This window comes from Manis javanica, chromosome 10, assembly GCF_040802235.1.
Source record: "Manis javanica isolate MJ-LG chromosome 10, MJ_LKY, whole genome shotgun sequence".
Classification (NCBI taxonomy): Eukaryota; Metazoa; Chordata; class Mammalia; order Pholidota; family Manidae; genus Manis; species Manis javanica.
In genome coordinates this window covers 40,632,168-40,651,955 of record NC_133165.1, presented here as the reverse complement: position 1 = coordinate 40,651,955, position 19,788 = coordinate 40,632,168, and positions in this window count along the sequence as shown.

Sequence of the window (19,788 nt, the reverse complement as noted above, 5' to 3'; positions counted from 1 at the left end):
TGGAGGATTATACCTTTGGTAGCAGTTTTTCTGGTCACTGTTGGCTTCTGTGCCTGGGAGCCCCCTTTTTTTTATCTCTCTATAGCTTGAAGATCCTACCAGTACTTTATTTCCCTCAACCTCTTGCCATGACTGAGCACCTCTCTCTACTATTCTGTGGGATCTTCAGAGCCCTACAATGCCTCCCTCTGCCAGGACCTGAAGGATGCAGCTGGAGGCCCCCAAACCCAATGTCAAGCTTCCTTCCACACTGTCAGCCCTATGAGAGAAGGGACTTCTTGAGTTTACTATATTCCCAGTACCTACAACAGCATCTTGGGCATAGAGGTACTCAAATAATTATGGAATGCATTTCAACCATTTCAGCTCCTGTTTTTTGAATTGTAAAGCCTTTTTGCCCTCTCTGAACCCAGGATATGCTACAGAGAGTCTTAAAAGTCAGAATGTCAGCACTGAAAGGAATACTTTGTATCCCCTTATTTTATAAGTAAAAACCCTGAGGCCCCAAGAGAAGGGGTCAAGGTAGTTAACCAAGTAGTTAATGGCACAGCTGAGGCAGGAACCAGGTCCCCCACATAATGGCCCTGCTTCCAACCTCACAGCTTCTCCCTCAGCATCCTAACAGCAGCATAATCTCAGTTCCCAGAATGGTCTGAGGCAATCAGGATGCTGATGAGTTTTCTTGGAATGTGGTCCATGAAATGTCACTATTAGAGATTATTCCACTCTTGGACTCACCACTTAGAGCTCCTAACCCTCAGCAGTAAGATTCTAGGTGCCAACTTGGGCTATGGACTGAGAAAGGGCAAACAGGAACATTGTCTTGGAGAAGGAAGGTTCTTAAGAAAACAGGAGCTGGAGAGAAAAGACTGAAGCAGAAAAGACATTCCACATGGTGGAAGCTACTAACGAGCTGTCAATACAGTTGCTATCAGATTGGGGGGACGCATGAAGAGGGAAGGGGAGAGCCAGTCAGGAAGAGTGGGGAAAAGGCCATTGAGGCAGAGAGAGAGAGAAGGGAGCCCCTCTGCCCGTCATGGTTATTATTCACCTAGAGCTTATGGAGGGGCTCAACAGGCTCACAAGCCTTGGAACGGGGCTGCCCCAAATATCACTCCATGCCTGCACCATCCCTGCTATGCCACCATTAGAGACTAATTGCGTAGGAACTTTTCAGTTTCCAGTTCAGTTTCCAGGAGTCTCCTGTGAAAATGCAACTATTTATTACCAGGAGTTAGATGCCACAGATTTCCAGCCCTGGCTGCACACTTGAATCATCGGGAGAACTTTGAAAAAGTGCTGACACAGCTCTGCAGACATCAGAATGGGATGAGTGGGGTGAAGTGGTAGTGCCCAGACCGTAAAATTTTGAAGGTCCCCAGGCGGTTGTAATCTGTCTGAACCAGGGATGGTTGAGGACCTGGACTACTTGACTTCTTGAAACCTCAGCAGAGAGGGACTTCAGAAATTGTCAGAAGCTTTTTGGTGGATGGGGAAACTGAGGCTCAGAGAGGGGAAGTCCCAGGGAATCTGTGGCAGAGACCAGGCTGGAGGGGTGCTGGAGTTACTCTGCTCCCTGTTCCACTAAAGGCTGTTTCTGGAAGCTCTAAGAACACAGTGTGAGGGAAAGGAGAGAAGAGCATGGGGTGGGTGAGGCGTGAGGCCCACGGGTGGGACTAGGTACCAAAAGGCAAGCAGTTGGCACCAAGGAGAACTACTTTGTCCACAAGGTTGTGGCATGACGGGGGTTGGCCAAGATTGGATTTTTGGCACATGGCTTTCTCCTCTCTCTCGCTTGCTTCTTTCTTCCTGGGTGACCTTTATTCAAAGCGTGCCCTTATCGATATTTTTCCCAGTGACCTAGCAAATCCTATCCTAAAATGAGGACTGCACAGATGGGGTCTCAAGCGCCCAAAGACGGGGTGACCTGCCTGTGGTTACACAGAGGGCCTTTCCAGGGATGGAGTTTCAGAGGCCCCTGTCCCAGAGAGGGTTCCCTGCCAACATCCTTTATGTGGCCTCGTGCCTGATATTTAGGGGGACGCGGTGCTGATGGGGCCGCTCCTGGCGTTGTGTCACTTGCTTTCCCCGTCACGGGAGAGTGAAGGCAGACGCGGGCTGGCAACGACCCTCTGTCTACCGGCACAGACTTCTGCCCACACCGGCAGCCTGCGCACATCAGGACCCGAGGCGAATGCTTCTCGGAGCTCCCCTGTGAGTCACGGTGCCCAGTTCTCCCAGGTGTCCTCCCTAAAAGTGCGAAGCCAGGGCGGGCAGAGAACAGGCAGACGGCGGGATCGTCAGGCAAGGAGCCTCTGGGACCAGCCAGAGCGCGTAAGCATTGGCCGGCGTGGGGCACGGAGGAGGAGCACGGAGGAGGAGCCGGAGCCGCAGCGCGCCAGGGACAAGCGCCCACCTGCCGTGGCCGCGGAAGGAGCCGACCGGGGTTGGCCTGATTGGCCAGGAGCGCGAGGGCTGCGGGAACAGTGAGGGCAGCGGGCGGTGGCGCCCCTCCGCGGGGAGCAGGCACGCTCAGCCTCTGGCGGATCTCCGGCCGGCGGGCGCCCTCTAGCGGCAAACAGCTCTCACTGCCGCGCGGCTCGGCGCGCGCCCGGCGCTCCCGGGAGAGCATCCGCGCCTGCGCCATAGGGCTGGCGCCCGAGCGCCGTGCTTTCAACACCCCGCACGGCTTAGCCGGGCTTTGTGCACGTGTAGCCCCTGCGCTTGTTGCTGCTGAAGTGCACTTCCTTGGATCCTGCGCTGTGAATGATTTTTGTCTTTATTAAATAATACTTAACACTCCCTTAAAAAAAAAATCCAGTAATTCCAGGTGGAGTGTTTTAGGCCGAGGCAGTGACTACAGGGAACTTCTCTCACAGTTGAGCATCCAGAGAAGCAAAGAAAGCCGACCTTTGGCTGGCCTCTGCTGTCGCCAGCACAGCGGCCCTGCATCCTCATACACGTGTGGGCCAAGGTCATGGGCTTGCCCTCTGCCATCCGCACAGGCCTGGCACCAGGCTGGGTGCGGGCCTGAGCCCTGGGGGCTACCACGTGATCTGCCAGTCCGCTGTGACCCCGCTAGAGGTACAGCCCACCTATTTCTGCTTCAAGCCAGCCTCCTGGCCACAGAGAGCAAGGATCTGCCTCACCTGCACCAGGGCCTCCACTCTGTTTCCCTCTGGTCTTAGTTTCCCTGTCCCATGGAGCTCACAGCTCCTGCCTTACTTACACAGAGAAGCGCCATGTTATGGAGAATCAGTGAATCATGCAGTGAATGGCTTAACACTTGGCAAGCTGGGACAGTAAGACCTTGTATGGTAGCATGCTTCTGGGCTCCCCACACCACTGTCCTTGCTGAAGCTCCCTGCACTGGTCCACACTGAGCGCTAGGACTTACCTCCCACACTCATCTAAGGGGTTTCCATACCTGAAGAGGACTCCAGGGCTGTGCTTAATCTAGAAGGTTAAATGGCAGCTCGGTGATTCTCAAACTTAGGTGCACATTGGAAACCCAGAGAACTGGGCCCCCTCCAGAATCTCTGACTCAGGGGGACTTGGAGGGACCTCAAGAATTTGCATTTCTAATAGTTTCCAGGAAATTCTGATGCTGCTTCTGGGACCACAACTGGAAAGAACTGTGTTAGCTGTAGGGTTTAGAACAGCTCTGTGAACGTTGTAACACCACTGCTCCAGCCACACAGGTAATCAAATTAAAGCAATGTAAACCACCCAACCCTAGACTCTGAAGAACCGCAAGAGAACTGAGCTCCCTCTAGCCCTTCCCACACAACACTCTCTTAACCAAAGCATTAGTGCCGCCCTCAGACACTCCCTAAGAGATCCTCAGGGATCCTGATAGACATGGAACAATGATCGAAGCAGATACGGGAGTAAGCACGCAAGCTGTGTGATGCCAGGTGCTCCAGGAGGCTGGCACTGAGAGACAGAAGCTTAATGGCATTGCTGAGTCTTAGTCCCCAAGGCAGGGGCATGGATCTGCTCACAGGATGGCACCGTGGCTAAACCATAGCTCCAGAGGCTCCAGCACGGCTGCAGGACAGCAGGGGTGGTGTCCTCCCATCAGGAATGCCCTTTGCTCTGTTCATTGAGAAACTCTTGGAATTTATTTGCTCCTCAGCCCATCTCTTCCCTTCTCTACCAGGGCCATCCCTTCTTGCAAGAGCATAACAAGGGCACCTTGGCCAACAGTGCAGGGGGCTTTATGATCCTGCCAACCTCCAGGCCTGGCAAGCCCACGGCCACTCTGGGCCACTGTGGTTTATGAAGCTCACCATCCTGTTCAGACGCACTGGGCAGCTGCCTTGAGTGGGCCTTCCATACACATTGTTTTCCTGAATTAGAAACCAGAACCTTATATTCCCCTCATTTTTACTTAAATGCTGAAATTGTTGATGCCTGACAGCATCCCGACCTAGCAGACCAAAGTCCTATTAGTCATGTGAGCAGTCCTCTCTCCCCACACTGCAGGTCGGGGCCCTCAGCACCTTGACCCTGCCCGCCATCCCCACAGGCACCTGACAGCCAGGCTGCTGCCCGTTGCTTGATTCTTCCACTAGCAAGATCTCCAGCTTTCACTGGGCCCAGGTTGCCTAGCACAGCCCATCTCACTTATTCCCATCCTCACACATACTCCCTGTCTTGAACTGTACCCTCTGGCATGCAGGAGCACTGACCTGGCAGTAGGAAACCCCCATTTCTTGTCTTATCCTTTGTGACATTGTCATATTTCAATCTTAGTTCCCTGGGTATTGGATTTTGACAGTAATTCTTGCCCTGCCTGTCTGTCCAGTAAAGAGTTAACTCAGCAAGCCTGTGTGGCCTGAAGCCCTGTACTTTCCAAAAGTCTTCAGGCACAGCCCTTCACTGGTATCTTTGCATTGAAATAAAATAAAACATAATTTTGAGTATTACAGGTTTTCTGGAGCCTGAGAGCCCATCTTGTGAATGAATCATGGAACGCAGGGGTAATCTAGGGGTCACTGACTCAGGGTCTTGCAGGAGTGGTGGTGGTGGGCTTACTCCATATCCCGCTTGGGAGCTTCACAAAGCTCTTGAAGAGAGAAGGGCTGTCGTGCAGTCACCCAGCAAGTACGGGGCAGGTTGTGAGGAAAGCACTGGGACCGCTGGCCTCCAGTAAGCCCTAAGGGGAGGAAATCTGTTGATGAAAATTTAATTTAACACACTTTGAAATAATGATGGAGTTTTATTTGAGCCTGGCTGAGGACTTTGATACCTGGAAACATTAATTCCCATGGGTAGGAGAAACATTTCAAGGAGTCCAAGTCATACAAGAGTTATTTTTTTCTTGGGGAGAGGGCAAGAAAGACAGAATTTCAAAGGGGGTATGTTCCATTTACATAAAATGCATGAATCTAAAGTAAGGATTGGGGCCAATACACAACACCGAAGGGCTTTAAGGGGAGGGCCGCACATTCTTGCTTATCTTATGTCTTTGAGCAGGAACCCAGACAGCAAAGGAGAACAGATGTGGTTATGGTGATACGAAATTGTTTAGTTTTTAACTTGGTTTTAATTAACAGGTGTTACTAGAGATGAAGAAAGTTTAAGTTTCCAAAGGTGGCTATTTTAAAATGCTCAAAGTTAATGAAACTTTCAATACTTAGGCCTTAGAAGTCTTTTCAGTGGTCCCCAGTATGCGGTCAGCTTTTCTTTATTTCACAAATCTGTACCTGCTGTCAGGACTCCACTCTTCACACTGATCAGAGATGAAAACCCTGAGTGTCCAGGAAACACCCTTTCATGTCATCCAAGTGGTCAGACCAAGTGAGAGGTTGGGAGAACTGCCCTCAAATCATCATGGGGAGGCTGATTGCCAGAGGGGCCAAGTTGAAGACTGGGAAAAGATGCCCCCTCCCTCACACTGTCTGCATACTCCCCAAAACATACACACACAGTCATACCCTCCCAGAGCCATGAGAGCCCAAGATTTCCACCAGCAGGAGCTAGGCTTGGTGTAGGGGTCCCTGGGGAACCTGATAGAAGCAGTGCTCCTTGGGCATCTTCCCAGAGGGTTCTGACCAGGAGGGTTGGGATGGGGCCCAGGAATCTGAAATTTTTATCACTCCCCAAGTGCAATACTGAGAACTACCAGTGCCCCTGTCATGCCAAGCCAGAGGCACCAGGCTTCTCCAACCGAAGTTTTGAAATGACTCAGTTTTATGCCCAAATCAAATCCTTAAAATCTTTGGTTTTTTAAAACACATAGACAACTCAGTTTAGTCCGTGTAAATGAAAATACTCAGGAGCAAGTCAGACGGCCACCGGTCGGAAATTTTAGAAGGACTAGGTGTCTGCTATTTTATGCCACAAGCAGTTGATCAATGGTGACAAGGTCAAGCCGAGAGACATGAGCAAACACACTCCAGTAATTTATGAAAAGGCCACACATGGGTTCACAACACTGAGCAGTGGCCTATGGGGGAAAAAGAAAAAGAAAAGAGGGGAGTAAGAAGGAGAAAGAAGACAATGCAACTAACAGGCGCTGACTGTCAGGCCAGCAGGGACCATCACAAACACTAAACAGAAAAGAAAAGCGAAAAAGAAGTTTGTTCTGCCTGACATGAAACTTGAAGGAAGACCTCCCTTAGTATATCCTGATGCTGGTGGCATTTACTGAACAAGTGAAGCTGGTGGCTCAGGAAAAGGATTGTTTCCAAGACAGGGTTTTTCATGCCAAAGTATTTGATTTGTTTTGAGAAAGGATTTCTTATAGAAGTTTCATGAGCTGTGTTTTAAAAAATATATTAATGTCATTGTAATCCCCCCTTCTTCAGTTTTCTATTAGACCTGGATTGTGTCAATTACATTTGGCAACAACTTTTTCAGGTACGGAAACCGCCAAGAGGTGCTTCTGTTTCCAGGATGGGTGGCCATCTGTTTCTCTGTGCCATGCCTCCAGGATTGGTCCTGTCCATTGATAGGTCTTGTTTCTGTACCAATGGTGATGCAGCAGGGGAAGACACATCCTTCCTTCTTTTGGAGCTTTATTTCCTCCCTTAAAAGCCAACAGGATTGGCCAAAATATTTTTCAAAGCCTTTTTCAGTCTGACATTCCAGGCCCCAAGGCCAAGTGTCCACAGGCATACCTGCTGGATGGAGGGGAAAATAAATGCTTTGGCTTCCATCTATAAAGTTGGGGTAATAATATCGTCCCATGTGTCCTAATAAGACACTGGGAGGTGAAGAGTGGAGTCCTGACAGCAAGAAGTAATTATGTTAGTTTACATAAATTGAAGCTGTAACATAATTTACAAATGTATGGGGCAAATTACACTGTCAGGACTACCCAGATAGGTGCCTGAAATAGCAATTCTTAACTTTTTGGTAATTTGATATTTTGAGAATTTGATGAAAGCTTTGAACTCTTCTTCTCCCCTAATGGACACACATGCAACATTTTATTTAACAACAGGTCACATTTTCATAGAAAATAAACCAATGTATTTTCATCTCCCACAATCCTTAATTCTTGGTTATGTCAGGTCCCTCCTTCACCTGTTAAATGAGAAGGTTCATTGTTCCAAAGCAATGAACAACATCACTAATCATCAGGGAAAACACAAATCAAAACCTCAATGAGGTATCATCTCACGCTTGTTAGATGACCATTATCAAAAAGACAAGAGATAACAAGTGCTGGTAAGGATGTGGAGAAAAGGGAACCCTTGTGTACTGTTGGTGGGAATGTAAATTGGTGCAGCTACTATGGAAAATAGTATGGAAGTTCCTCAAAAAATGAAATAGATGCAGCTATTATTGACAACAGTATGGAAGTTCCTCAAAAAATGAAATAGAACTACCATATGGTCCAGCAGTTCCACTTCTGGGTATATATCCAAAGGAAGTGAAATCACTATCTGGAAAAGATATCTGCACCCCCCATGTTCACTGCAGCATTATTACAGTAGCCCATACATGGAAACAACCTAAGTGTCTACTGATGGATGAATGGATAAAGAAGATGTGGCATATATTGTATACACACAATGGAGTACTATTCAACCATATCAGAGAAGGAAATCCTGCCATTTGTGATAACATGGATGAACCTCGAGAACATTATGCTAAGTAAGACAAGTCAGACAGAAAAAGACAAGTATTGTATGATCTCATCTACATGTGGAAGCTCAAAAACTGACCTCATAGATTCAGAAAACAGTTTGGTGGCTGCCAGAGATGCAGGGTGAGGAATGGAGGAAATAGATGAAGGTGGTCAAAAGATAAAAATTTCCGGTTATAAGATAATTAAGTCCTGGGGATGTCATGTGCAGCGTGGGGACTAGAGTTAGCAACACTACGTTGTATATTTGAAAGTTGCTAAGAAAGTAGACCTTAAAAATTCTCATCACAAGAAAAAAATTATAACTGGGTGGGGATGGGTATTAACTAGATTTATTGTAGTGATCATTTTCAATATATACAGGTATCAAAATCATGTTGTACACCTTGGGTTAGTACAATGTTATATGCCAATTGTAGCTCAGTAAAACTGGAAGACAAAAATGAAAGAGAGGAAGTTTGAATTTGACTTACCCATTTACCTAAAAAATTTGCTTTTGAATTGAAGTGAACTATGTCACCATGAACTGTCAAGCTTATTGTCACTTGTCCACCCATCCCTCCTGTTGGCCACAGAAACTCCAGAGAAAGAGGAAATCAAATAGAGAAACAATGTGTACCTCTGTACTTGCAGCTCATCCATGCACCCCTGAAGATAGGTACAAACTACGGAAAACCTTCAAGTCAGAACATCCTGCCTTAAAAAGATTTGAGGCAAATGTCAAGAGAAAAACAGTTTTCCTGACTCATGCTTCCTCCCAGCCAAAGTCACCCACACAAAAGCACATTCATATATTTCACTCCTAAAACTTGGAATGAATAAAACTCAGGTCCCAGATGCACCTGAGTCAGACTTGGCCCAGCCAGCAGCACCTCGTCTGTGCCTTCACCAGGATTACATCTCTCTCTGCCCTATTTGTAAAGGCGTTCAAGGCACGTCCACCTTCCTCAAACTTCTCAGAGAACACTGTATCACAAATTGACCACCGAGTTAAAGAAATGTTCTACGTTATCTGAAGAAATTAGAGATGGTTCTCATAGAACTGTTATCTACCTAATTTTCAGAATTGTTACTTATGGTTGACATGTGAGACTGGGGGGGCCAGGAAACTTGAAGCTTAGACTGTGGGTGACTGATATATTTTTTTAAGTGCCCTGGTGAGTTGTACAAGGTACAGGTATCCCAGGGAGAGGGGCGTGGGGGGCTGAGTGCCTGTTTCAGGATCACAGCCTCTTTGTACAGGAGGAACCCTTGGAGCAGATTGGGGTGAGAATGAGATCAAGATGGTGGCCAGACATCTGACTACCCTCCTTCCACCCAGAATCCCATGATAACAGAGAAGATAGCTTTCAAAGGAAAAAAGAATCAATAAGGATCTTGCCTATGACACCTTCTCCCAGAGCAGCCCAGAAGATTCGCTCCTGACTTCTGTACCCATGGTAGAGGGGCTGCCCTGCCAGGCTATGGCCTGAGCTGGGGAAGCTTGACGGTAGGAGAAGCCTGGGAGAGCATGCGCAGAAGGCCTACTCTGATGAATGCAGGACGAGTGAGGAGCACCTCTGCTGCTCCCAAAGCCTCCTGGAGCTGCCTGGGGTGGGCTACCTGCCCTGGGGAGGGGGCTCAGGAGAGCTGAGTGAAGAATGTCAAAGAGAATTTACATCAGACCAAACGGAACAGGTGAAGAAGACTTTATTCAAAACTATTGCAATAGGGGAGAGAGACTGACCTCAACTCTGCTGAAATAAAAGGTGAGAGCGATTGTAAGCGCTGCGGTAAGCTAGTGGAGAAGTACTGGAGGGTGCTGGCAGGAAGGTCCATCCATGGGATGTGTCCAGCACATTGAGTTAGTCCTGAGTTTGCAGATGGGCTACCGTGATTAGGCCAACTGTGTTTGCTAATTGATATCCATTAAATTAGGGCCCTTCCCCGTCCCCCAGAAACTGGGAGATAAGGGTGCTGTCTTCCTTGATGATTTGAGTTCAAAGGGGTGGCTTCCAGGCCCTGAGAAAGGCATTCCTGTGTTGTAAAATTGGCAAGAGGATGCAGATTTATACACATTTCGAAGGGGCAGGGAAAGAATCTCTAATGACAACTTTTCTAAAGTAAATGCTCTAATAAAAGGGAGGCAGGGTACAAGAGTCAGGAAGAAGCCTGTGTAAAGTTGAGTAGAGCCATGGGGAATGTGCCGGTCTTGGTGAGCTTTTCCTGGAAGCAAGGGGTTCCACTCCCAGTTGGAGGACCGCTCAGCTGTGACACTTTGCCTCTTGCCCACTAGATGGCACTGCAGCAGCGTTTGCACCAGAACCTTTGCGAAGGAAGCTTTCAGACCCAGGTGGGGCTCACGAGGCCAGAAAAGTTCTTAGGCCCTTCTACGCAGTGGCAGCTCCCTGAGGGTCTCTCTATGGTGTCCGTAGTGCCTCAAATTCCATATTTAACCTTAGAACTTTTCTTGAGCACATTTGCCTGTCCCAATGTTAATTTTATGCGGGTCGGGATTTTCCTGGCCATGCCCATCTATGGAGTGTGGGCAGTAACCTCTGGCCAGGTGCTCTGAGGGGCTCCTGGCTACTTTGGGGCTCTGGTTGTAGCAATAAGAGTTAATCCTCTCCTCTCCCTGTGGCCCAAATGGTCTGTTGTGTCCAGAGGGTATGACCACAGATGTGGTCATTGTGTGCAGAGTTAGACAATCCATCCCTTCACTGCGTTTTCTGGAAGGTTAGATACAGCTTTGCCTTAGGGGTGAATTATGGCAGGTCATTAAGTGAAGTGCTTGAAGCCATGCTTTTATTCTTGCTAAAAGCCTGAACTCATGAAGGGGTCTTCATTAGCTATCCTACAGGAAGAACGTAAACAGAGTACCTCTGAGGACTTGGAGAAGGAGAGAAATTCTTTCCCCAGACTTGAAGAAGGTTAAAGTATTAGGAATTCTCCTCCTGACCCATAGATACATCCACAGTGTCCTGAGCTGATAAGCACATACATGGAAGCTTTAGAAAGACCCCACCAAAGAGCCCCTTGCCCCTCACAATTCTATAAAGAGGGCCTTCAGGGCCTGGGTGTGGGGTTCAGGGCTGGCACTGATTAGCTGTGATTCTCCTCAAATATGAAAGGACTCTGAACCAGCTCTCTGCCCCCAGACCTCCACCTCTTTTTCCCCAGAGACAAGCTTTCCAGATGAGAACGTAGCTGTTTGTCTCAGCTTGGTTTCCCTCAGACAAAGACGTTACGTGCAGATTATTTGGGACATGCAGGGAACCAGCGAGCAGGAAGGCAGCCGATTAAGCCAACTACTACCGTGAATGACTGGAGCTTAATCCTGTGGGGCAGATTCAGGGAAAGGGCCTAGATGGCTTCCCCAAATTCTGATAGCTCAGAATTTTCCCACTTGAGCAGTGAGGAAGCTGGTATTTATACATGACTCTACAGAATCTGTCCGGCATTGTTTGGTGGTTGCCAGAGGCCCACGAACAGAGAGATGCCGGTACAGGCATTTAGAAGTCAACCTAAGCAAATTGATGTGTGAGGCCCGAGAGACCCAGGTGGGTGGCCAACAACATCTGTTACCCTCATAATTTTCCTCTGCCTGCAGGAAGACCTGCTGGGAAAGGCTCTACCAGGCCTCCTGGGTCCAAGAGGAGGATAAAAGTGTTTCCTACCTGTAGTTAGAGAGAGAGAGACCATGGGGCCAAATGCTTGATCTGAGGTCAAATTAGAGAAACATGTGACAGGCAAGCATCTTTGGTTCAACGCATAACCAAGAAAGCTGGGAGCAGAGAGTAAGGGGGCGGAGTCAATTACCAGAATGAACTCTACACTGAGAGCCTCTTGCAGGTGCTTCCCCAGAGCAGGTTCCCGGACTTCCTCCTGACCTGTCCACTCCAGGGACCTGGGTATGGGAGCTGGCTGTGATGACCCAGGAAATCAGCACTATTCTGGGTATTGTCTAGTTATCTGGGCTCATTATGGGGCTTGGGGTGGACAGACTGAATGAGATGAAGCCCTCTGCATGGTGTTGGCAAATAAGATATTTGGGCCACCATTTTTTTCCTGTCTGTTAAAGGGTATTATTGTTGTTGTTATTATTTGTGACCAGGGGACCCATCCATTGAACTGCTGTGTGCCTTTTGGCTCCAAGAAGCCCTGTGTGGCGTTAGGCGGTGTCTTGGTGAGCTAAGATCTGGACAAGAGCTCTCTCTCTCTCTCTGCAGCTTCTTAACCTCAGGTCCATGGATCCCCCAGGGACTCATTGTGCAGAATTCAGGGAGTCTGTGAGCTTGGATGGGAAAATAATTATGCCCTTAGCTGTTTTTACCTCTAAATGAAATTCAGCATTTCCTTCAGTTCTGAAGTATGCGACAAACCACAGCAGGTGAAGAGTCCCTGTACCTGATTGGAATTGCACATCATTTCATGACAAATTAGTTGTTGCAATACTCTTGTAATGATATTTATAGTCATACAACTTTGAAAGTATAGTGATTAGACCCACCACACATTTTATTTAATGTATTAATAAAAAGGTATCTCTGTTTCTAGATCATAACATTTGTATCTTCCTATAGAACTGAGTAATCCTAGGTGCTATATTGTACACATTTCTAAGATGTTAGTCTAAGGAGGGTTCTGTAGACTGTCAAAAGGGCTATGGCTCTATGGCATGGAAAAAGTGAAAAGCCCTTGGCAGGTTCTCAAATGCCAGGATAGTCAAGGTCACTCCAGGGCTGGTGCCCCCTCAGACCAGAGGCCTGAGAGTTCCTGAAAGTGCCAGAGAGTTTTGGTCTACACCTCCCCAGTCCCTGAGGAATCACTCAAGTGTCACAATCTCCTAGTTTCTTTTTTGAACGCACTTCAGAGGGAAGGAGCAGTGGAAATCAACGTCAGGCGCCGGCAGGGGGTGCATAAGCATAGTTCTGAGCCGCCTACCCAGCAGGACTTCCGGGGGCCCAGACAGCATCTTTTCAAACATCCAAACACTGACGCCCCACCCCACCCTTCTGCACACCGTGCCGCCGTCCTTGGCAACTGTGGCAACCAGTCTGCACACCAGGGCCAGACCGAGCCGTGGGCACCGCTCACAGTTCCGGGTCCTTTCCAGCCCCTGTCCTCTTAAGAGGTACTGGGGTCCTGACCATTAAGGACTGTCACTCAGCTCTCCACCAGGGGGCGCTGGGTACGCAGGTGAGGAGAGCCTGCCGCCTGGCCGCGCGCCTCCCCTGAGAAGATGGGCTGGAGCCATCAGCCTGCTCGCTTTTGCCTGCTTTTCTCTTTGTCTGCCAATCCCACTCTCGAGCTTTTCTTGCTCTTTCGCTTCTTACGTTTTCTTTCTTTTTCTCTTTGCCACCTTTTTTGTCTCTGTCTCTCTGGATTCTCTCATTTCCACTCTGTTTACTTCCCTCTGTCATTCTGCGTTTGTTCTTTTCTCTATTTGTCTCTTTTGTCTCTCTTTGTGCCTTCTACTTCCCTCTCTCTCTTGCACACGTGCCACCTCCCATCCCCCGCCACACACACACCCTCAGGATTCCCGCCTAAGGCTGCAGGCGGCTCTTTGGGGCTGGGGGCAGCGCTGCAGCTCGCGAAAGCAGGCACTCTGCAGAGGGACTGTAGCGGGTGGGCAGCCTCTCAGGCTCTTGGACGGCTGACTGCTCCTCCAGGCAGCCTCGCTGCTGGACCCCACGCACTTGCAGCCTGGATTCTCCAGTTCTCCGCCTACCACTGCTGACCCGAGTCACCAGTTACTGGACAAGCTACTTAACCTCTCTGGGTCTCAATTTCCTTGTTCAAATGGGTCTCACCAAATCAGATTAAATAGTGGATTTCAGTAGGGTTCTTGTGATGCCTAAATATTGCGGTAGGCAGCATTGTGATTGCTGCCTCTTTGACATCCAGTGCCTTATTGTAGCCCCTCCCTGAGCCTGGGCCAGACTTGCTTCTAGCAAAAGGAATATGGCAAAAGGGAAGGATTTCCCTTCTGAGGGTATATTTACACAAGACTGTGATCTCTGTCTGCAGAATTCTTACTTGTTCTGATGAAGCTGCTATGTTGTGACACCTATAAAGAGGGTCACATGGGGAAGACCTGAGGCCTCAGTCAAACCACCATGGATCTTGGAAGGAGATCTTCCCCCAGTCCAGCTTTTAAATGACTCTATCCATAGCCAACATCTTAATTGCAGCCTATGGGAGGCCCTGAATCAGAGGACCCACCTAAGCTGCCTTCAGAAGCTGACACCCAGAAACTGAGATTATAAATACTGTTTTAAGTCACTAAGCTTTAGGGTCATTTGTTATGCAGCAATAGATCACTAATACAATATATAAAATACCTTGTATTAGCTAGGGTAGGTGAAAGTATAGTAACAAGTAGACCCAAACATGTAATGGCTCAACAAAACAATCCCCTTTTGGTATTCAGGTCAATGAGAGGGTCTCCTTCATATAATCATTCGATCCTCTAATACCCCAACTGCTGTCTACATCCAGCCCAGAAGGGGAAAGAGAGCACAGTAGAGGCAATCCTAATTCCATGAAAACTCAGCCCCAAAAAGACACTCATCACGTCCATTAACAGTCTTTTGGAGGAAAATGTAACCACATGGTCCCACCTACTGTCAACAGAGACTAGGAACTATATCTAGTCATGGTAGCTTTCCTCTTAGAGAAAATGGACATGGGTGGTATAGGTCCAGCTAAGTCTCAGTACACACAGGCCACAGACAGCCTGGCACTGGGTTCTTCCTCTCTGGGTTACCTTTCCTGATGCTAAAATTGTCAGGGACTTGTATCTGAGAAGTTCTTGCCTGTCTTATTTCATCCTGCCCCATCTGTCCTGCTGTCACCGACCAAGGCCTGGGAGTCTCTTCCCTCTCATGGTCTGCTGCTGTTCAGGTCATGAATTTTACAGAATGTTCAGGCTGCTTCACAGAGTGCTCTTTGTAAGCTATAGTGGTTGATTTATTCCTAACTCACTTGCAAAAATCTGAGTTCCTGAAGGTTCCCCCATACAATACCTCTGCCCCATTAGGCCTAAACCACCATACCAGACATCTCAGGCTATCCTGAGTCAGGTTTCCTGAATCAGTGGAAATTTTGTTTCTGAATCTGGAAAGGTTAGGTTCAATGGAACATATCATAAAACCCAAATAACTGTAGCATAAACAAAATATTTACTTTTCACTTTATTTTTTTCTCTCATGTAAAGAAACCCTTAAGTAGGCAACCCAGAGTTAGTACAGTAGCTTCATAAGGAGACCAAGTTACCTTTATTTTCTGCTGTACTTTTCTCAGTCATCTCATAATTACAGTGTGATTGCTGCAGATCCAGCCATTGTGACCATGTTCCAAGCAGCATGGAAAGGAGGGTACAAGGGCCAAAGGGTCTCTAAGCTGAATGAGTCTTTTTAAAGAGCATTTTTAGTAGCTCCACCCAATGACTTCCACTTACCTCTCATTGGCCACCCTGTATGCAAGGGAGGCTGGGAATTGTGGTTTTCTCATTGAACACCTTGCTGCACAAAGTAATACCAAGGTTTCCATACCAATGAAGAAGGGGAGATTGGGTAGGCAGCCTTCAGTCTCTGATACATCCTCTTATTCCCTAAGGGAGCATAAGGTGGATTACCACAGATCTAACTGCTTGGCTTTTCCATAATAGCCATTAATGGTATTGACTAAACTGTCTGTATCATTGCACTTTTATGGCTCTGCTGAAGGAGGCCCCCAGGCCACGGCTCCATTGTTATAGCTCATAATGAGAGTGGCAGTGCTATCTCGGGGGCAGACAGACAGCCTCCTCTCAGACCCTGCCATCCAGTGCCTGAGATGAGTAGATGAGACAGTGCCTATGGAGCACTGTGTTTTGGTTCTTTTTAAGTAGTAGTAGACTTACTTTAGAACCATTTTAGATTTACAGAAAAATTGAGCACATAATACAAAGTTCTCATAACATGCTCCCCTCAGTTTCCCATATTATTAACACCTTACTTACATTAATATGTTATAATTAAATGAATCAATGTTGATATATCATTATTAACTATAGTCCCTAGCATATTCGTTTTTTCTTAAATTTTTTTTTAACCAATGTCCTCTTTTGTTCCAGGATCCCATCCAGGATATTGCATTAATATACTTTTCATGTCTCCTAAGGGTCCTCGTGACTGTGACATATTCTCAAACAAATCTTGTCTTTAATATCTTGGAAGTTTTGAGGAGTACTGGTCAGGTATTTGATAGGAAGCCCCACTTGTAGGATTTTTCTGATGTTTCTTTAATGATTCAAGTGTGGTTGTGAGATTTTTGGAGGAAGACCATGGAACTGAAGGGCTATGCTCATCACATAGTATCAGCGGTACATCCTGCAACATGATTTGTGGCTATTGATGTTGACCTTAATCACCTGGCTGAAGCAGTGTTTGTCCAGTTCTTCTGCCTTAAAATTATTCTTTCCCCCTTTCCATACTGTATTCCTTGGAAGGAAGTCACACTTAAGGACTGATAGTTCTGTTCTCCACTCCTTAGACATGTCTACATAATTCATTTGGAATTCTTCTGTGCCTGGGATTTGCCTCTTCCTGTGGGGAAAATTTAAAACTACAAGAGTCTATGATAGCTTCTTCTCCTTCCCTCACTGCCAGACCTAAAATAAGCCCATTGCAATTTTTTAACCAAAAACTTAGGAATGCACATTTCAACAAAAGGCAAAAGAAACAAGAACTTCCCACCACAGGAACCCGCCTCAGAGACAGCAGGCTGTCATCACTCATATTTATTTCACAGCAGTCAAGGCCCGGCCTTGTCTAATAAGATGCCTCTGGGAGCTTGTCACATGTTCTGGGATTGCTAGAAGAGCAGAGGCTCTCCACCAGGGCCAGGGCCAGGCTATGGATGGAAATCAGGAGTTTCTGGCCTTGTTTCCCCAGGCGCCTGCAGAGAGCAGGTTTCCTCTGCTCTGTCACCTGCTTTGAGCGGGGCACTGTGCTGGTTATTGATAAACTTATACAAACTCTCCAGAAAGAAATGCAGGTTCACTGCAGGGGCCAAGGCAGCAATTCCATCCTTGAAATAATTCTGGAAACAGCCCTGAGACACACTTAAAACCTCACTAATTTGTGGAAATTCATGGTAGGTTAGGGTTGGGCTTCCAGGGGCAAAGGGAATCTGAATTATGAAGCAGGGGCAAGGACACGTGGTGTCGGTGCACGACGGAGCCAGAGCTTTCCCCCAGTTCCCACCTTGGTGCCAAGTTGGGGGTACCTTCAAAGAAGTGGGTATAATAGCAGAGTGGTGGAAGGCATGTGGGCGGTGGGTGGGGGAGCATGGATTCACTGAGCAGCTATGCAGTCAAATAGCTTTTGATTTAAACTCTTCCGTTTTGAAGGCTCATTTGTATGAGGAAATGTATAGACAAACATTGATTCAGATTCACATTTCTGAGTTAGAGAGGTCAGGGCTTCTGCAAAGAAGCAGAGAAGTTCAGAGATGTGAACTTGGGCACCAGAGGCCTGGTTGGGTGACTTGGGCAGGGATGGGGAGGTTTCATTCCCTTGGTGTGTTTTCAAGGGAAAAATGGAGAAAATTTTGAAACCTGAGCAGCCTGTATATTCTTTTTTGTTATCTGCATGGCAGGATTACAAACACCCTGCCTTATAACTAACCAGTGACTTACCAAAGGCCTCTGTAGAAACTTCAACATCTGAATTCATGCTGTTCCCCAACCTGCCCAGTGTCTGTTTTGATATGGCGACTGGAAATGCCGCTTCTCCTGCCTTCCCAAGCTGCACACTGGAAGTGAGCCCAGACCCCTCGGACTAAGGGAAGATTCATAACGTTAGCTACCCATGAACTAAGTATTCAGTGAAATGGTAATGATGATGTTCACTAAGAATCCCAAACCCAACCCTGACCAACCCTGCCCAAGAGGATCTGTACCACACTGAAAACTGAAGAAAAAAAATCCTGTATTTGCAGTTACGAGGTTTTGATCTTTTTCACATTTTTTAGCAAGCTTGGGAATGATGCAAAAAGGAGCCATCAAAGAAAAGCAAGAGTTGAAAAGAAGCCCCGTGGGAGTAGTTTTTTCCTCACAGGGATGACAGCCATATGCATGTGGGTACCTCGTCCTTGTCCAGCTCTGGAACAAGCTCAGAGGACCCAGCACACACAGGGACTCAGGCTGTGCTTCTCTATCTGGCGCTTCACGGGCACCTGGGGGTTCTCTGACTCCTGCAGCCGCAGGACGTGGATAAGATCCCCAAATGTGTCTTCATTTTGATAACTGTCTGCAAATTAATATAAACACATTCTGGAATATTTGGGTGACCAGGTTAGCACTGACAGTGAATTTAGGACATGGGTTTGTGCTTGTGTCATGAGAGCATTGACGCTGAAGAGTTCTACAGCAATTGTCACAGGTGAAAGTGAAGGAAAGAGTGGAGATTTTAATATAGGCATAGTTACCCCTCCGGAAGCCAATGGAGCATAGATTTCTAGAAACTAGGGTTTCTACCGGCTTTGCTTACTAGTGTCTTTCACTGTACCCAGGTAGTAGGTATTCAGTAGATGTGTGTTGAATGAATGAATGGTGAATAAATGTTTCAAAAATACCTGGAGCACCAAAAAGTGGTGGCAGAATCAAATTATCACAAGCCCAGGAGGCCTTCTGCTAGAGCAGCTGGTACCAACTGTAAAACTGAAGTGGCCGTAATTTGATTTCCCCCAGCCAAGCCACCACCCAGCTGAACGAAGGTTATAAACTTAAGTTTTACTGACTGTAGATTTGTTTGTATTGACTTATAAATTTATTTTTATTTTATAGTTGTACCAAACCCATGAGCAAAAGCCATTTTATGTTTATACATATTTGAGAAATGCTACAGTAAAAAATAAATTAGGTCAACCCTGAGGCTCTGTGAGAACTTTTTTTTTCTCCTCTCTCTCTTGGAGTCCATCTATTACTTAAGAAACACTATGTGAACATTTTTAACCATTTATGCTCAATCCTGAGGCAAATGGGACATAGCTTCCTTAGCCAAGAAAGGTGACCATTTCTCCAGGTGGCAAAAATGAACTCTGTCCACTGGTAAATTTACTGCCAATGGAATAAAATTGTTTCTCTCTCAGTTACAATCAGCAGTATTAGAGCTTCAGGGTGGGGCACTGAATATAAGGTGTGCTGTAGACTGTAAGAGGCAGTTAATCTTGTTTTTGGAGCTCTGCATGGTTGCACAGTGGGAGGGGGAGGTTACTTTGCTTGGCTCACAGTCAGAAAGGGCTTTCTGCCCTAAAACAACCCATCTCTAGAATTTATCAAGCAGGTACCTGTATATGTAGATGGGGTGAGTGATTTTACCTGAATAGTCAGGTAGGCATCTAACAAGAGAGTGGATTAGATAATATTTTGATCCTGGCATATTATAAACCCTCTGACCTCTGACCATGTAGTAATGCTGAAGATAGTAGCTGGCTGGGCCTGACAATCTCTTGAATTCCAGAACCATCGGCAGCACCAATGATTCCTGTCTGGCTCTGTTACTCAGCCTGGCTCCTTGTGCCTTGGCACTCTGCGCTGAGAGCCATGTCAGTAGGTGCAGTGAGCTCAAGGTGGAAGCCACACCTGTGAGATCTTCCCATCAGCTGGAGCCTCTCTGGGGAAAGAACACTGGGACCCACCCACGTGCCTAGATCCCCAA